A 21,187-nucleotide genomic window follows, 5' to 3' on the forward strand; every position below is an offset into this window, starting at 1 on the left:
GTGACAAAGGGAGAAATTGAATGAACCTACAAAAGCTACACTTGCATATTAAGATGCTAATATATCTTTGGAATTGGTGTGAAAGAGGGAGAAGTAGTTAGAAATTGATCAAGGACATGTGATCAAAAGTATGAGGGAAATACTGATCAATTGAAAATAGTAGAGAGAGATGTGAAAACTGATGGTAATACAATTACTTTTTGGCATCTGACTTACTATTCTAACCTAGTTAGCATTTGGTTAAATATTTTAGTCTAATGGTTGATCAATTTTGGTTTGTCATCAATGCCAAAGAGGGAGATTGTTGAAAATATGATTGAAAAGCTCATTGGTGAAGGTAAAAAAAAGGGAGATTGTTGCAAAGAAGAAAGATTGTTGTTTTCAATTATTGTTTTGTCATTGATGTCAAACTTACTATTTGTAAGAATGACATTTGCTTATAATATCCAAGTACTATCACTTAGCTGATTGATGAAGAGGATTTGATCAACAACATGTAACAAGACTACCTAAGGAAAAGATTGAGTTATGATGTTGTAATAAAGTGCAAGGATCAGTTAAGACAATGGTTAAATACACAAAGATACAGAGGTTGGTCACACTTAGAAACATTGGAGGAATAAGTTGTATCAAGGTTGATTGCAAAGCTTAAACTAAGATCATTAGTGGCAGTTGAGTGATTTAGTTGAAGCTAAGAAAAATTCTTAGTTGGAGCTGAGTAACAAGAAATTCTAGTGTATGCCAAGTGATCTTCAGGTGCCAAGTGAAGTTCAGGTGCCGAGCATTAGAAAATTCTAGTGTGTGCCGAGTAATCTTTAGGTGCTGAGCATTAGGAAAAACATAGTTGATGTCGAGTAACATAGTATGTCCTGAGCACTAGTATTTCAATAGTGCCGAGCTACTACATTATTTTAAATAAGGAAGATTCACCAAATCTGAGCTGACAAAGTGGTTATCTTGAATTTTGTGAACTAGTTGGAGGATAAGGATGATGAATTGGTAGCATAGAATTCTATGTAAACCATTTTTGAGTGAATTCAAAAAGATTATTCAAGAAGTTTCTAGAGGAAACAAAATATGGGTTAGATGTAATGAATCCTACCTAATCCATATGAATTGAAATTAAAGAATGGAAGAATCGAGCAGAACAAAGGAACTCCAAGACTTCTATTTAAGGAGTCATAGACCAAGAAGAAAATGTTGCTAATGCTACTATTGCCAAAGAGCCAAATTGTGAAGTGGTTAGAAGGGTATCAAGGAGAAGACATCTAGAAGAAGGAAGAGAATAGAGGGTTTGATTCTACAAATGGTCAAGAAGAGATGATTGCACTGGTACATTGAGCATGGAGACTAAAGGAGACTAAGCTTAAAAGGAGGCCAAGCTGTCAAAGTTGTAGAGATTGAAGACCAGGCAATGGTATGAGCTAAAGAGTGATATGAGATCTACAAGTTAAGTTGTATGTTTTAGTTAGGTCAAATATTTTCTAATACTCTCTAGCAATTGTATTAGATGTGAAAATCCTATGGACTTAGGTTGGTTTAATAGCCATTTGTAAATCCTTTAATAGGTTGCCATATTAAGTGAATGTTCTAAAGTCCTCTAACCAGGCCCACTTCTAATAGGGTGGTTAAATCCTCTAACAAGGTCACATTTAATAGTGTGTTGTAAGCCTTTAATAGGGAAGGCCTTTCATAGGGCATCACTTCAGAAGAGTGAGAATTGAGTAGCATGTTACTAGTGTTTTTTCTCAAATTGGGTTTCGACTTAAATCACTATGTTATGTGTTGATTTATTATGTGTTATGCTTGCATATTGATTTACAATAACTTGCTGATTAGAAAAGTTAAAGCTTGGATGAATGAATGGCTGAATGGGCTCATTGTACTTAGTGGAAAGTTTGAATAGGACATTTGGACCTTGAATAATTGATTCAACCCACCCCCCCCCCCCCCAAAACTCTCAGTTATTCTAAAGCATTTATTACAATAACTTATGTGTAAGACCAGTGAGTTTAAATTGCTATGATAGTTGAGCTTATAGTTGTGTAAGAACTAATCTTTTATTGTCAAGTTTTATAGGTTATATGGTCAATTTTTGACTCATTTTCATTCATTTGAGACCAAAGAGAGCACAAAGAGTATAAGGAGAATTAAGGAAAAAGACTGAAGTATTTGTGAACTAGATTCGGCTGCTACTCATCACCAATCATCATATTCATAAGGTATTTATTATGTGTCAAGCTGTGATGTCTAAATTATCACAAACCCTAGTTATGTAAAATGGTATCTAGTTCTTCTATTTCTATTAAAAAGGAAGGAAAAGAGGTTTTTAATGTTCAATTAATAAGAAATGAGATTAAACAACCACACTTTTGAGCTATTCCTGAGATAGCATACAAGGGAGATCCTATTGGTGTGTTATTGATGATACCACCACATGGTTTGATTATACAAGATGTAAGATGTTTCTGCACTTGTAAGGTTGGTAGTATTAGAGACATGGAAATTAGAGAATTGTATGAAAAACTATGTGTAAGTGGAGTGCTAAAGGAGGAAAACAAAAATGTAGAGAGAAAAGTGTTGATCCATGCCCTAGATTTTCCAAATGTATTTAAAATGGAATGGATTAAGATGGTACTAAGAAAAATAAATGATCACTTAAGTCATTTACTTAATAGTACTTAGTAGATGTCAAGAAAGTAGTTTATGTCAAGCATAAGTTATTAGATAATGCATACCGAGCAAAATATATAGTATGTGTCAAGCACCAATATGTGCCGAGTAGAGAGTTAGTGTTGAGTCACTCTAGTGATGAGAAAGTTAATACATGCTAAGTGATTCATATGTCGAGTGAATAGTGGATGTTGAGTTATTCAAAGGTCAAGTTACAACATTGAAGATATATTGGATTGTGATGTGAATATCAGAATTTAACTGTGTGATTTTGAGTCAAACTCGATGACCCATGTTTCATGAGTAGTGATTCAACATGAATCCATCTCTCATGAGAATAAATGGAACACTTAGCACTCATTGGATCTAGGTGATGCTCACAGGGGTGAAGCACCGGGACTTCCCAGGAGGTCACCCATCCCAGTACTACTCCAACCTGAGCGCGCTTAACTACGGAGTTTCCTCCACAGTTAAACCCAAAGCTTGCAACACTTGGTGAAGGTTTTGCAAATGGGGTTGCAAGCTTTGGGTTTAACTGTGGAGGAAACTCTGTAGTTAAGCGTGCTTAGGCTGGAGTAGTATTGGGATGGGTGACCTCCCGGGAAGTCCCGGTGCTTCACCCCTGTGAGCATCACCTAGATCCAATGAGTGCTAAGTGTTCCATTTATTCTCATGAGAGATGGATTCATGTTGAATCACTACTCATGAAACATGGGTCATCGAGTTTGACTCAAAATCACATAGTTAAATCCTGATATTCACATCACAATTTGACTAGCTGTGGAAATCATGTCCTACTTATCGATATATTGGATGTCGCGCATCATCTACTTCAAGTGTTGATTAAATAGTTTTAGATATAGTTGTTTGTAATGGCACAAACTCCTATGTAAACCATTTTTGGACTGACTTAAGGATTGTTTTATGATTCTAGATTATAAGAATGAATCTACATTAAGGATCCCTATGTAGTACATGAAACCAATCAGATAAAGGGATCAATTAAGTAGCAAAATGGGTGAATCATAGTCATTAATTCTTACCTAACCTTAGGCCACCTAAGTCTTCTTAAGGAAGAAAAACCCTAAATATTTTATGAGTGAAGAGAGAAGTTTGCATGCACAAAAAGAGAATTCATGGTGACTAAGAAGTTGTGAGAAATGATTGAATTGTAGAATCAGTTAGAGAGAACATAGGAAAGTAGAAAGAGGACAGAAGTGATACATCTAATCAAACAAAATCAAGTATACATCTAGAAAGAGGTGATTTTCTATCTATTAGAGAGGTGCTAACTAAAGGATCAAGGTTGAGATATTTTAGTAGGTGAATCAATGAAAAACCCTTAACCAAGTAGTCCTAGAAGAATTTTATAACTCCTTTAACGGGGTGCTTACTTCATTATAAGTTGAAGTCCTTTAACTAGACACACTTCTAACAGGGTGTTGAAATCCTTTAATGGGGTGAGATCTAATAATCTTTGTAAGCCTTTAACAAGGTAGACATTTCATAAGGTAGATCATAGTTTATGATCAAACAATTGTAACCTTCATTAGATACACTTTACAATTGTAGTAGTGAAGATTTGTGGGTCTCATCCCCACTATAGTTTTACCTTCCCTTTGGAGGGATTATGGGTAAAAAATTTGTTGTGTCATGTGTTTATTTATTTTATGCTATGGATGAATATGTTTAGTTTGGTATTTCAGTTTACATGCAAATTGTGAGATGGATGTATGATGAATATTTTAATGGTTAGAATTTTGAAGTACTAATTCACCTGCCCCCCCACCCCCTTAGAGTTTACTTTCCATATTGTTATTTATAACAAAAAAATCAAATGGTATCTGCCTAGAGTGGAGAAAGAAATAGGAAAGAAACTAAAATGTTTAAGATTAGATAGAGGAGGAGAATTCATTTCTAATGAACTCAATGAATTCTGCAATGAAAGAGGGATCAAAAGACAAGTGTCTATACCTAGCACACTTTAGCAAAATGACATTACTAAAAGAAGGAATAGATGAATCATGGATTGTGCAAGGACCTTGATGATAGAGAAGAATGTTGCTATCAAATACTAGAACTACAGTTCATACCTTGAACCAAGTTCAATTGATGAAGGATTAAAATAAAACACCTTTTGAACTATGGTATAGCTATAAACCTAATGTGTGTTACTTCAAAGTATTTGGTAGTAAATTTTATATTTTGAAGGAGTCTAGAAAAGGTAAATTTGATGTGAAAAGTTTTGAAGGCATTTTTTGGGATATTCCAATAAGAGAAAAACATATAAATGTCTAAATCTATCTACTCATAAAGTTATAGAAAGTACACATGTGCAGATTGATGAGTTTGTAGAAAAGAATGAAGAACAAAGAAATAAGGAACTCGAAGACTACAAAAACTTTGTTTACTATGATCCCAATAGTATACCTAAGGTTCAAGCTAGTGGTAATTAGCAATCTTTGCCACCTAAGTCCCAAAAATCTCCAGTTCAAGCTAAGTCATCAAAAGGACTTGAGTTGCAACTAGAAGGACCCAAGTTTCAGCGAGAGGAAACCGAGTCATAGTCTGATGGACCCTAGTTACAGATAGTGGGACCTCAATATGATTCAAAATATCATGGTGAACCTAGTGATTTCAGAAAGAAGGAGCCCATAATTTTTGGATATGTCAGAAGGCATCATGGACCTAAGAAAATAATTAGAAATTAGTCAGTTGGTACAATGAAAAGAAACAAATTAAAAGGTACATGTTTTATTACTAAATTTGAACCTAGATCTATAAAAGATGCATTAGAGAGTGAAATATGGATTGAAGCAATGAATAAAGAATTTGATCAGATTGAAAGCAATAAGGCTTGGACTCTTGTTCCTAGACCCAAGGATAAGAATGTAATTGACACAAAATTGATATTTAGAAATAAGTTGAATGAGAATGGAGATGTTTTAAGAAACAAGGAAAGGCTAGTTTGTAAGGTCTATGATCAAGAGGAAGGTATTGACTATGGGGAAACTTTTTCTCCTATTGCTAGACTTGAAGGTGTTAGAACACTCCTTGCATATGCAACACACAAAGGATTCAAAGTGTATCAAATGGATGTGAAATCAACATTTCTAAATGGAATCTTAGAAGAAAAAGTCTACATTGAGCAACTATAAGGTTTTGTTGATCCTAGAAAAAGGAACATCGTTTAAAGACTACACAAATCTTTGTATGGTCTCAAACAAGCCCCTAGAACCTGGTATGAGAGGTTGCACAAGTATCTCATTAAGATCAGTTTTCAAAAAACTAATGGCAATAACAACTTATATATCAAAGAATGACTAGATAAGAAGATTGTTTTGGTAGAAATATTTGTGAATGATACATTGTTTACTACAAATGATGATTTTTGCAAATATTTTTTAGAGGAAATGAGTAAGGAATTTGAGATGTCAATGTTTGGATAAACCAAATTCTGTGTTGGCTTGCAGATTCAATAAAAGAAGGATGGTATCTATATTACTCAATCAAAATACATCAAGGAGATACTGAAGAAGTCTAGAATGAAGGATTCTAGACTAGTTGGAACACCTATGTCTATTGGACATAAGCTTTCCAAAGGTGATGATTCAAAAGAGGTTGATTAGACTAAATATAGATCAATGATTAAAAAATTTAGTATGTGGTGCATAGAAGACCTAATATAGCATTAGTAGTTGGAATAGTGGCAAGATTCTCTACTAATCCAAAAGAAAATCATATGATAGAAATCAAAAGAATTATGAGGTATCTAAGGGATATTGATGATTATGATTTGTGGTATAAGAAAGAGGCAACTTTGAATTCAAAAACATTCACTAATGTTGATTGGGTAGGAAGTTTTGATGATAGAAAGAGCACTAGAGGTGGAGCATTGTTTCTTGGAAAGAGGCTAGTCTATTGGAGAAGCAAGAAGTAGAACTATGTCTCTCAGTCAACAAAAAAAGAACAAATATGTTGCTACAATAGTCAATTGTTCAAATATTGTTTGGTTCAAATAACTGTTGACAAGTATGAAGGAAGAGATCAAGGATCTAGTTATTTTTTCTGTGATAACACCAATTCAATTAACATTTCCAAGAAACCTATGATGCATACCAAAACTAAGCACATTGCAATTAAGTATCATTTCTTAAGAGAATTAGTGCAAGATAAGGAGGTAAGATTGGAATATGTGAATAAAAAACAATAGATTGCAAACATATTCACCATGACATTACCTAAGGATGCATTCTTCTATCTAAGAGGTAAGATATGGGTCATTCCCCTATCTAAAGCTCACTAATCATATTTTAGTGATGCATTAACCAATCATGATGAAGATCAGTCAAATTGATGCAATATTGTAAAGGACAAATTGCATATGACTCAGTACATTAGGTACATGGAAGTTCATTGAATTCTATCTTTGGCATGAGATGTCAAAGAGAGACCTATCATACATTAGAGAAATTTTATATTTGATAGGGAGAGTTGGATGTCATATATCAAAGATATTTTTTTATATATGCCAGAGATGTCAAAGAGGGTGAATGAACTTGAGTTGATATCAAAGAGGGAGAGTTTGATATTGTAGTCATTATAATCAAAGATTGATAATCGAGGGAGTTCACGCTAATAGAGGGAGTTCTCATGGATGAGAATTGGAATGAAACTAAGGGTATTATCCTTACTTTTATTTTTCTCTAAAATTTCATAGTTGTATGACATGTTGAGGCAGGGAGCACCCCTTAATACCATAAACTCATAATAGAAACATAGAAACAATAGAAAATGAAAGAAAAAAATATGGACTTCTTATTTGCACCACAAATATAGAATTACAAAACTCATAAGTACAATATGCTAACCCACATGGGCACCTTTAGTACAATAATTTGCAAGACAAGCTACGAACTATCACCTAGAGCTATCCTAGACAATGTTTAGGCCTTTCTTAAATAGGCAATTTTATGTCACCCAAGAAGGTTCTAGACATTGAAACTTAATACCTAGGGCCGACAGACCCTAAAAATACATATAAAGTCAGCCAAATACATCTTTGATAATTATTTTAGATATTTTGGGTAGTCCAACTTTGAAATGCCATAACTTACGAGCTGTTTCTCTGATTGGCTATTATAACCACTTTTTGGAAATGCTAGCTCATGATCTACAGGATCAAAACTATGCTAGCACCCTTTTATCAAGATTTTAGACCTCATCTAGGCACTTTAAGGCCTCCAACATTGAGCCTAAAGATTTTTATGCAAATCTTTTCACTAAAAATCTACAATAACTTCTCTAATACTAATGCTTGAGCAATGAGGGATTTATGATAGGCTTACAACTCTAAAATGAACCTTCCTATAGAAAATGAGAATATTTTGAGCTAATATGAAAAACATACTAAAAATAGTAAGTTCCCATTAATAGTAACCACCCTGTCTACTAGTCCTTATTAAAATAGAAAAAACTAAAAAATAAAATATTTTTGGCAGATGCAAGATTGCTCTTACACCCAAGATGCTCCTGCATCAGGCACCTGAGGTGATTTGAGAAGTGACCCCATCACGTCTTAGGTGTTTAGAGAAAAATCAAGATGGTTAACCTCCTCCTTTACTAGCCATGACAAATCCTCAACTAGACTCCCTTTCCATTTGACCAAATATTACTCATAAGTTCTGGTTCTAGTACTTTTTCCAACATGACTATCCCTATCTCCTTAATCTCCTTTGTAGCTAAACTAGCTTCTGGAATGCTCCACCTTGCTTCTGCAACTTCATCTCCATCACCTCCTTCATAATACTCTATCAAATCTAAAATATTAAATATTGGTGAAATATTCAATTCAGTAGGCAACTCCACTTCATACGCATTGCCAGAATCATGCCTCTTCACTATCTTGCATGGTCAAAACTTCTTCATCTTAAACTTATTATATATACCCACTAGAAAATGCTCCTTTCTCAAATGAACCGTGACTTCATCTCCAATCTAAAATTCCTTATATATCCTTTTCACATCTGGCTTAGCCTTATACTATGTATTCATCTTTATGATGTGCTTTCTCACCTCCTCGTGGATGTTCTTCAAATCATGTAACCTTAATAGGTGAATTTTATTGCTATAGTAGTGAAGAATTGTGGGTGTCATCCCCACCCCAGTTTTACCTTCTCATTTGAGGGTTTTTAGGTAGTCATATCTGGTGTCAAGTGTTTATGTAGATGCATTTACTTTACATGCTATTTTAATATGTTTATGCATGCATTGTTTTAAAATTGAAAGTTTTATTGGTTATAGTTTAGTACTTTTGATTCATCTCCCCCCCCCCCCTCCCCCACTCAAAAGTATACATTTACCATTTATATTTCCAACAATTGGTATAAGAGCTAAGTTCTCATTTGGAGAAGCCTTACAACTTGGAGAAAAGATCTTGAGATGGAAGTTTACAAGTCAGGAAAGATTATTGACAATCAAAAGATTGAGATACATCTCTTACTACAACAACTGAATGAAGTTAGAGATGCCTTGAGAAGTTCACTAAAGAGAAGGAAAGAGATTGCTATAGCAAAAAATGACACCCAATACAAAGAGATTGACACCTCAAAATTATTTGTAGATGGTAACTCTTGTGAATTTGGTGTAACAATTGTAGATCTCATGGACAAGAATAGAGCACAAGTTGAGGAAATCAAAAATCTCAAATTGGAGCAAGAATCACAAGCAATATTACTATGTGAAGTGATTGAACAAAATAACAAAGCTATAGAAGAAAAGGCCATGATTGAAGAAGAAAAAATAATTTTGTCAAATAGATTAGAAGAAAAATTAGTAGAGTTGTCTAGGATCTCAAACATGCAATTGGACACCCTAAGCCATATGATGAATGCCCATCATGAGTTGAATGTCAAGGACATTGAGATAACTACATTAAAGTTGTAGAACAAGCAATTAAAGAATGACCTAAAAAGAGAGAAGGAGTTTGTTGAAAGCTTCAACAACCCAAATGAAACCATCAAGTACTTTGAGAAATTACTAAAATCCCCTAGATTCAATACTTTGAGATAATGTTTGTAGGAGCAAAAATTGTAGTCAAAATGCCAAGTCAAAGGATATGATTCATTGTCACAAGTGCAACACAAAAGGTCATCAGGCACATGAATGCAGAACAAGGGCCATGCATGCACCAAGCTTTGAAGGATGCTGCTACAATTGTTAGAAGTTTGGACGCAAAGCCTTTGAATGTAAATCCAAGTCCACGTGGTCATCAAACAAGGGAAGAAGCCATGAAAATTTCTATAATTAGGATTAAAATACAAGACATAATTGTTACTATTGTCAAGAGTATGGACACATTCCTAAGAATTTCATAAGAACACATTTCGTAGGTAGCTACAACAAATGGTTGAGCCAAACTACATGCTTTAGTTGTTTGAAGACTAGTCACATCAACAAGCACTACCCAACAAGGACAAATGCACCTAATTCAAAGTCAAGAAAGAGAAAAGGAAAGGTAGATATTGAGCACATTAGAGGAGAGATGTACAAGACATGGAAGAAGAAAGATGGATGCAACATATCAAATGAAGGGATCACTTCACTTGAAGGGTTAAGTGATCGCATTTCATCAAACTAAGCAAAAGGATGTATGTGGGATTGATATTTAAATGCATCACTATACATCAGTTCCAAGATAAAGTTAGTACTAAAAATAAAAAATTAGCATGAATAGAGATGCAAGTCATCAAGGAAAAACCAAGGTAAAATCTTTAAGTTTTCATCTTACTGCTGAGTGCAAAAAGTTCTCTTCAATTGTTGAGTAAATTTTAGTGTGTGCCAAGTTGTCAGCCAAAGCCAATTGAAGTTGAGTTAGTAGTGCTTGACAAGTGAAGGAAATTTACATTGAAGTAGAGTAAGGATAATTCTAGTGGATGCCGAGTGATGAAAAATCAATGGATGTCAAGTAAAGAAAAAATTGCATAGAAGCTATGTTTATAGTTGTACATGCACCATGTATTAAATGCCATGTTTTGAAAAGGTATAAGGTAAAATTTTGCCCATTTTTTGTCATTAAAAACACAGAGCAAGAGCAAGTAGAGTGAAGAAGCAATTGGCAAGCAGAGATTAAAGCTTTTGTATAGATTCCAATAGAGAAACATGGGTTGTAGAGTTTACAATTATACATGCACCATGTATTAAATGAGATTTTTTGAAAAGGTATAAGGTAAATTTTTGCCCATTTTTTGTCATTAGAAACATAGAACAAGAGCGAGCAGAGTGAAGAAGCAATTGGAATAGCTTTTGAATACTCTTTATGTGTTGAGTTACGCAGTTACATAGTTTAATATCTATTGAAACCCTAGTTTTGCAAAATGGCCTCTAGTTCTAGAAATCCCAAGGATAAGGAACCTTTTGAAGTTTATTTGGTTAGTAATGAGGTTAAGCAACTAGATTTTAGGCCTATTCCTGGAGTTGCATATAAGAACGAACCAGTAGGAGCATTGTCAATCATTCCACCCAAGGTTGTAATGGTTTAGGACATAAGAAAATGTTATAACTGCAAGGTTGGAGAGATAGGAGATATGGAAATTCAACAAGCATATGAAAAACTATGTGAGAATGGAGTGTTGAAGGAAGAATTTCAAATCGTTGAAAGGAAGGGCTTAACTTGTGCCCTAGATTTCCCCATTGTCTTTAAGACTAAATGGATAAGAATTGTTTTGAGTAAAATCCATGATGGATGCCTATAGTTGAAAGGAGGACCCATAAATTTGTCAAAAAGGATTGTGCATAGGGTTATAGGATTTCCAACCCTAGAATGGCCCAAAACCCTAAGAAACGATTCTAAAGAAGCAATTGAAAAAACACAAGGGCAAAGGGGAATAAGAGGGGAATGACCATTGATACCATCAAAGATCCACTTCTTGAATTTATACTGAGGGTCATATCTAACAAATTTTATCAGTCAAGCTGACTGAATAGTGTGTCATGCATAGCAGTTGATGTAGGGTACAAGATTGTAAAGAAATATCACACTTATGATCTGTCAAAGCTATAGTTGCAAAAAATCATGGAGAATCTAGGAGCAATAAGGAGATCAAAAGGTTCCCAATGAAAATATTGTTCAATTTTGATATTTATATTTGTCTATGTTCAAAATGAGTTTCCTTCTTTTTGGTTAGGTAGGATGGTTTAGACCAATAGGTCTATAGCAGTACAAATAAATGAATACATAGAGAAAATGGGAGATAATTTTGACTCTGTAGTGACTAGTTATTTTGAGGATTTCAAGCAAACCATGAAACAAAGATTGAGAATCTAGTTTCCCTAGTGGAGAAGTATTAAAATGACATATGTTTCTTAGTAGACATTGATTTCACATTTATCTAGGCTACAATACCTAGAGGAAGATGGCTAAGGCCATTGGGGTATGAAATTAACATAGATGAAGCATCAACAACCATCACTGCATTACTTGTAGAGGAAATTGATAAGTCAGCAAATATCTTTAGAAACTATGATGTTGTGAAATCCAAAGTTGAAATGGAGTTGAAAACTACCTCAACTCTAAAGAAGAAAGATAAATTGGTGAAAAAGTTGAAAGCCAAATTTGGTGAAAGTGCTAAAGGGGATGATGATGAAGAAGAACAAGAACAAGGACAAGGACAAGAACCTCTGGCCCTAACACAAGGTATGGGAGAAGATGAAGAAGAAGGTGTTGAGGAGGAATGAGCCAAGGAAGCACCAATAGTACATGAGCCAACAAAAAGAAAGGCTAAGACATAGCCTATAAATTAGCTCAAGGGCAAAAATATTGCAAAACCTAGCCCTACCAAGCCTACTACTCTAGCCACAAAAGAAACTACAAGGGCCAAAACTTAGAAGGCTACTGAGAAACTAGGTCTAGTGCAACATAAATAAGGAGAAAATATGTTGCACAACCTAAATTTGATGAAGAGAGGACCGAATCAGATGACAATAGCCAATTTAGAGTGGTAAGTCATGCACCCAAGTCCAATATTGAAAATATTTGTGATAATATTAGGGATAATGCAAACTTGACTGGTTTGAAAACTATTGAATTCCATAAATTAAGTAGAGAAGATAAGAATAAGATTGAGGAATCAGTGTATGCCATGATATAAAAATTCAAGAATACTCCACTTGAATGTGACACTACTATGCCTAAGGATTTATATTCAATTATTCAAAATAAATGGCATTATTGTCTTAACATGGAAGAGGAAATAAGAGAGTCCACATTGGCACAAGTAATGCCAGACTTATCAAAAGGACAAATAACAAAAGTAACTAAAAAGCATGGTAGAAAATTTGCACCTAAGTACAGGGCCTTCAACATTCTTCAAAACAAGATTGAAGATGTTGTAAAGAAGTCCACTCAAATGTGGAAGCTAATATATGGGCTAACTATTGTTAAGGAAGGAAAGGAGGATCCCTTTGAGGGGAGAAACAATGGAGAAGAGGAAGAGAATGATAAATAAGGAGAAGTTGAGAAAGAAAAGGAAGGAAACATAGTGCAGGAGGCACCAAAAAAGGGAGAAGAAATGGAAATTTCTGAGGAGCAGCAAACCAAATACAAATCCACTAACTACAGAGGATCTAAAGAAGATCCTTGACCAATTAATGTTAGAAGCAAAGTTGTATGAAAATCCAATATTTGTCAGTGTAAATGAGTTGCAAAATGCAATAGCTGACCTAACTAGGGATAAGGTGAAAACACAAGAACTACCTTCTGCCATCCAAATAGCTACCAGTGGAAAACCTCAAGAGAAAACATAAAAAGATACATTAGCTAAGGTTGATACCACAATTAAAGCTATTATGACTAAACAAAAAACTCAAACTGTTGAGGAGCCAACAAAGGAACAAATAGGATAGGCAGAGGCATTTGTTCCTAATGCACAAACACAAGGTGCACCATCAATAATTGTGATTGATCAAGGAAGAACTAAGGAAGAAAAGGAAATTCCAAAGGAAAAGGAGTAGGAATCAATTTAGACATTGGTTAATCTACCAACTATTGGAACTCCTACAAAAGTTCTTTAGAAGCTGAGCACTAAAGCAATGCCACTTCAAATTTTAGCACTTGGCTTGAGCTCCACAAACATTGCAAGGGTACTTCACTATGGAGACCCAACATTAGATGAAGAAATTTTCATACCAAAATATGACTATGCAACCATGAACATTGAATAGATTAATGAGATGCAGGAGGCATTGGAAAAGAAAAAGAACCAAGAGATACTTAGAAAGGAGCATAAACAAAGACAAGCACTTCATGAGATTAAAGACGTCTTTCTAGATGCATTCAACTTGAAAACACCTGATGGAACTAAGCCAATATTGGAACAACTATCAAAAATTGTTAAATAGGTGAAAAATGAAGACCAGGAGACAAATGTAGAACTCATGGAATGGTCTGAAAAGAAGTTTCAAGATAAGGTAAATGAGAAAATATCTAGTGGAATAGCACTATCACAAGTTGAATTGGCTACAAAAATAGAAAAAGTGAAGAAGGCACATGAGAATATATTCTCACTATACACCAAATTGTGTGATCCCACACTCTTCACACAAGAAACAAGCCAAATAATTATGAGTCTAGAGAGAAACTTGAAAATATTTGGTATACAAGTACCACAAAACCTAGCTCAAAGTGAGAAGCTCTTTCATTCCACACTTCACACACAAAAGGATCTAGCTATATTGATAGCAGAAGAGGCTAATACAAGATCTAAGTTAGTTCAAATTCAAGCCTCCCTAACACCACACATGGAAATCCTACAAAAGGAACTAGCCTATGCTGAGATAGTACTCAAGAAAGATCCTAATATTTAAACATTAGATGACTTAGTTCACCTTGCAACTGAGACAACCATCCAAATCAAATCACTAGATGTTGCAATAGACAATTGAGATGTTGCTCTCAAAATTATAATGGAAGAAAATAATAACTTCCTGGATAAATACACACTTAGCATATAAACACTTTGACATCAGTGTCAAAAAGGGGGAGAAATATTTGAAGGGGGGAAAATAGCTATGCAAGGGGGAGACATGTGAAAGGGGAAATAAATAGAGAGAAAAAAGGAGGAGCAAATATTAGAAAATAGGGCATACTAGAACACATTAGATAAAGAGTATCAAAATGCAAAATGATTGAAGATAAAGATCAACAACAAGAGTTAAATCTCCTCTAAGGGAGATTTTGGATACAAAAAAGACACATTAACTCTAGTGAAGTCACAAAATTTTGAGGTATATAGTCTATTAAAAACTTTTGAATTGTTTTGAAGTTTTGTATATATGTCGAACAAAATGTAAATTATACTTGAGGAAGCTAGATTCATCATGTATAATTAAATGTTTTTTCCACTCATGTCAAAGGGGGAGATTGTTGATCTCAAATTTGGTGTTGACAATTGAGTATCAACACACTTAAGAAATTTACTAAGTTCATGCCAACCTAGTAACATATGCCGAGTATAATATGTATAGATGTTGAGTTGCAATGAGTGTTGAGTCACTCATGTGATGAGTAAATCAAATGTTAAGCAAATAGTAAGTGCCAAGTAGTTCAAGTTCCAGGTGAACAGTTAGTGTTGAGTAAGTTTTTTTAGTTTGTGGTGATTAATCAGGAAAGTATTTTACATACTTCATAAATTCTTTAGGGCTCAAAATTTTTTTGTTACTATTCATAGATTCGCCATTCATAGCTTTTCCACTAAAGTAATGGCTAATATTCACCAATTTATGGCTGACATGTAGTAACCCTAAAGTAGTTTAATACTTGTATAAAAGGGCTTAGGGTTAGGGTTGTTTTATATAGTGGTGATGCGAAATAGGTTCTTGCGGCAGTATTGAGCTATAAGGGATTATGGATTGTAATCAGGTTGTAATCACTAGATTGTAATAATATCGAACTTTCTATTTGGTGGAAGTAGCCCAGGGATTGGGTGAACCACATTAAATCTTGGTGCCTTGTGTTCTTTTCTATGTGATCTATTACTTTCTATTATTGGTTATATTTGCATGTAATTGTTATTTTCTATCTGTGGTTTAATCCTAACAAGTTCAAGTGAGCCAAATAGAATTATAGTATGTGTCAAGCACTAGTATCAACAAGTGTCGAGTAACACAGAGTTGGCCTAGTTGTTTGTGATGGCACAAAAAACTATGTAAACCATTTTTGAGTTGATATATAGATAGATCTTGAAGCTTTGAAGATAAGATTGAATCTATTTTGATTCCCTATGTGATCAACTTACAACCAATTAGAAAAATGGAGGGAATTGAGTGGGAAAGTTGGATGAATCTCAATCATAGATTCATACATAACCCTAACCCACTAAAGTCTTTTTAAAGAGAGATGAAGCCCCATAATTCATGTATGAATGAGAGAGCACTAGAGAATGCATGCTAGAAGGTGATGATAGTAGTGAAAGGGGTGAATTGATCAACATACATTCATGGTGACTTAGAAGAAGGACATAATTATAGAATCAATTATCAGAATAGAGGATCAAGGTTACAAATATTTCATATCAGATCAGATAGGATCGAGATGAACTGAATTGAGATCTGAAATCAGCAATATTAGATTGTGAGTGTATCAGATCAAACATTCTATTGTACTTTCTAACAACTATATCAGTAGAATGAAATTCTTTGTATTAAGGTTGATTTAAAAATCATTGAGAAATCCTTTAATAGGGTGACATTCCAAGTGAGTGTTCTAAAGTTCTTTAACTAGGTACACTTCTAACAAGGTGTTAAAATCCTTTATTAGGTAGGATATAAAAATCCTTTGTAAGCCTATAATAGGGTAGACCTTTCATAGGGCATATTATGAGAATGGTCAAATCATGTAACCTTAACAAGTGAACTTTATTGTTGTAGTACTGAAGAATTGTGGGTGTCATCCCCACCCCAATTTTATTTTCTTAGTGGAGGGTTTCTAGGTAATCATATCATGTTAAGTGTTTATTTGGATGCATTTAATTTACATGTTATTTCAATATGTTTATGCATGCATTTTTTTTAAATTGAAAGTTTTATTGGTTAGAGTTTAGTACTTCTTATTCATCCCCCCTCCCTCAGAAGTATACATTTCCCATTTGTATTTCCAACACAACCACCTCTATCTACATTTATGTCATCAAAATTTATCTTCTACTAAGAGCATCTACAACTTTTTTAGACTTCCCTCTCTTGTGTTCAAAAATAAATGTATAACTCTACAAAAACTCAACCCACTTTAAATGCCTTTGGTTCAATTTTCCTTGACTATTCAAATATTGTGAAGCTTAATGACTAGTATACAAAATAAACTCTTTAGGAAGAAGATAGTGTCTCCACTTATTCAATGGTTGAACTATAGCAAAAAATTCCTGATCATAAATAGGATATTTTCTTTTTGCATCATTCAACTTCTCACTGAAATAAGCAATAGGTCTACCTTCTTGGCTTTAAACAACTCCTATTGTAGTACCACTAGCATCACAGTCTACTTGAAACACCTTGTTAAAATTAGGAAGTGCTAAAATAGGTTTCTCAATAACTTTTTGTTTCAACAGATTAAAAATCTTATCTACTCCTACAGTCCACTTAAACTCTTTAATATCCCCTCTCATTGTTTTAGTCAAGGGTCCACAAATGTTGCTAAAACTTCTTATGAACTTTCTGTAAGATATAGCCTGTCCATGAAAAGATCTTACTTCTATCGCACTTCTTAGAGTAGGCCATTCAACGATAGCCTTCACTTTCTTTGGGTTCATTTTTAGACCTTCTCCTAAGACTACAAATCCCAAGTACACCAACTCTTTCTTTACAAAACTACACTTATTTAGGTTTATCAACAACTTTTCTTCCCTCAACTTATCAAATATTTTGTGAATATGAATCAAATGCTCCTCTAGCAAAAGATCAATACATTATCTAGGTAAACAATAACAAACTTACCCAGAAACTCCTTGAGGCCTCATTCATGAGCCTCATGAAAGTTCTTGGTGCACTGGTTAGCCCAAAATCCATGACTAACCACTCATATAGTCCTTCCCTTATCTTGAAAGCAATCTTTGACTCATCACCTTATCTCATATGAATCTGATGGTACCCATTCTTTAGATCTATCTTTGTGAAATACTCAGCTCCACTCAAACAATCCACAATATCATCCATCCTTGGCAATGGAAATCTATACTTTATTGTGATCTTGTTGATAGTATAAGAACCTATGCACATTCTCCATTCTCCATTCTTCTTTGGTGCTAATACTATTGTTACAACACATGGACTCAGACTCTCTCGAATCAACCCCTTCTGCAACAACTCATGAACTTGCATGTTCAACTCTTCACTTTCTATTGGTGTCATTTTGTGTACTGCCTTTTTTGGGAATCTAGCTCCTAGAACCAAATCCATCTAGTGATTGATCATCCTCATTGGGGGCAATCCATTTGATACATTGTTTGATACAATATCAGAAAACTCTTCCAACATATTTACAACTTCTCGCAGGTACCTCCTTTACTTCTTCTTTACTATCTTTAGGAAGTATAGAAAAACAAATATGCTCATGTTTCATACCTTTAAGAAACCATTTTCCATCAGCAAAACATATTCTGGTAGCACTATATACCTTTTCTTCTTTGTCCTTCAAAGGCTTCAACTTATGTTTCACTCCATCCATAGTTAGAGTAGAAGTATTTGCTCGCCCATCATCTACATCATGCCTATCAAATTTCCACAGCCTTCCCAATAATATATGGCATATGTCCATAGGTATGATATTGCATAGTACCTTATCCTAGTAGCTTCCAATATTGAACTTCAATGAGCACTACTCATTGACCATGACCTTGTGGTTATCTTGCACCCAAGCAATATGGTATGGACATGGGTGTTTCTACCTCTTCAACTTCAACTTGGTGACCATTATTTTTGACACTAGATTTTTAGTACTTCCACCATCAATGATCACATTACAACACTTATGTTTACATCTACGCCTTGTAAAAAAAAAGCTCCTTCTTTGCTCAGGTCCATTCTCACCACTCAACAAGACTCTTTGGTTAACTTGGACTTCTCCTCTTTCAACATCTTTAGAATGTGAGGATCTAGCATCTTCATCAACATGTTCAACTCTTGTCTAACCTTCTGTTATTTGATCTGTCCCTCCTTGGCATTGGGTAAATTCAAATGCTCTATGCCCTTCTTCACTATAGTGAAAATATTTTCCACAGAAGCTTCCTCTTCCAAATCCTTGTCCTCTGCCTCTCTCTCTCTGATCTCTATTGTTCTAGTCATGAAAATGATTGAAATTTTTTCCCCTCTAGTTCTAACTGCTACTTCCAACCTCATCTTTTTTCTACTGATCATAATTATGATCCCCATAGGATCGTCTACTAGATCTTCCACTGTGACCTCTTCCACTGTTCTTATTGTCAAACTTCTTGCTCAATTTCTCCTCAACTCTTAGGGAAAATTGGTATGCCTCCTCAATACTACTCATTTGAACCACACTTAGCTCATCTTGAATGGTAGGCCTTAACCCATTAAGATAACAGATGACTTTCTCCTTATTAGCTTCTGCATGGCTAGTTTCAATGAGAACTTGGTAGAACTCTCCAGTATACTCTTGAACTAATTTTCCTACTTGCTTCAACCCTTGCATCTTCTTCAATAGATTAGGCTCATAATCCATAGGAATGAATTGTCACTTTAGTTTATCTTTCATCTGATCCCATTTGGTGATTTTGTCCTTTCCCTTTCTATTTCACTCCAACTAAACCTCCTACCACTAGATCTTCACATGTCTCTTTAGTTTTGCCTTCACAAACTTGACCCTATCAGGATCATCAATATCTTCATACTCAAAGTACTCCTCTAGTCCATTGATCCAATCAATCAGCTCCTCTGGGTTAAGATTTCTCAAAAATGTGGGAACCTCAAACTTAGGTCTTTTTCCAATCTTGGAGATGGCCCTAAAAAGCCTCTCTCCCTCTAGATTTAGAACTTCCTCTACTTCAATATTTTCTTCCACTTCATCCTCATCCTTTCTTTCATCTCTTATGGGAAGATTCATTCTTCTATGCATTTGTTCTTCCAATGCTTGTATTTGTCTTTGGAGGGCTTAGAAACCCTTAGGTGTAACACCTATAGCTCTTTTGCCACGCTCTCTTCATGGAGGCACTTTTGCACTTCCACTAAAACCCTATTGCAAACTGCCTCAATTGACGATCTGTTTATATGCTCAACTCAAACCATGTTCTTGGTGCAAACTACCTCACAGTCAGCAATCTGTCCACACACTCAAGAACTCTAGCTCTGATACCACTTGAGGCAGGGGGCACCCCTTAATACCATAAACTCATAACAAAAACATAGAAAAAATAAAAAATGCAAGAACAAAATATGGACTTCTTATTTGCACCAAAAAGGTGGAATTACATAATTCATAACAACAATATGTTAACCCATATGGGTGCCTTCAGTACAATAATTTGCAACACAAGCTACGAACTGTCACCCAGAGTTGTCCTAGACAATGTTTGGGTCTTTCTTAAATAGGCAATTTTATGCCACCCGAGAAGGTTCTAGACATTGAAACCTAATACCTAGGGCTGACAAACTCTAACAATACATATAGAGTCAGCCAACTACATCTTTGACAATTATTCTAGATATTTCACGTAGCCCAACTTTGAAAGGCCATAACTCACGAACCATTGCTCTAATTGGCAATTATAAGCACTTTTTAGAAATGCCAACTCTTGATCTATTGGCTTAGAATTGTGCTAGCACCCTTCCATGAAGTTTTTGAAGCTCATCTAGGCACTTTAAGGCCTCCAACAATGAGCTTGAAAATTTTTCTACAAATTTTTCCATTGAAAATCCACAATAACTTCTCTAATACTAATGCTTGAGAAATTTGATTTTTATGGTAGGATTACAACTCTAAAATGAACCTTCTTGTAGAAAATGAGAACATTCCAAGCTTGAATGACAAACTTACTAAAAATAGTAAGTTCTCATAAATAGTAACCACCTTGTCTAGTAGTCCTTATTAAAATAGAAAAGACTAAAAATAAAATATTTTTCGGGGATGCAAGATTGCTCTTATGCCCAAGATTCTCCTATATCACTTGTTGTGTTTCCATCAATGCCAAGGAGGGATATTACTCAAAAAAATTGTTCAATTGTATATTGTCTTTGATGTTACACAAAATGTCAACTCTTTACTAGCTAGAGTCTGTCGAGCTCACTCCAATAATGTAGATAGTTTCCAACATCTACCAAATATTTTAGAGATAATCAAGTTTGAAGAAGTGTCTACTAAGCTCACTCAATTACCAAAGGAAATTCATTTAAGGATGAAACGAAGTCTGTAGTAAGCCTTTTTTGAGTTATTATTGATCAAGCTAGGTTGGCTAACGAAGGATTTTCTTGAATCAACATATTTAGTTTGATAAATTTATTTGTTAAGTCT

This window comes from Cupressus sempervirens, chromosome 11 (genome assembly GCF_028749045.1).
Source record: "Cupressus sempervirens isolate cs-2001-9-10 chromosome 11, ASM2874904v1, whole genome shotgun sequence".
NCBI lineage: Eukaryota > Viridiplantae > Streptophyta > Pinopsida > Cupressales > Cupressaceae > Cupressus > Cupressus sempervirens.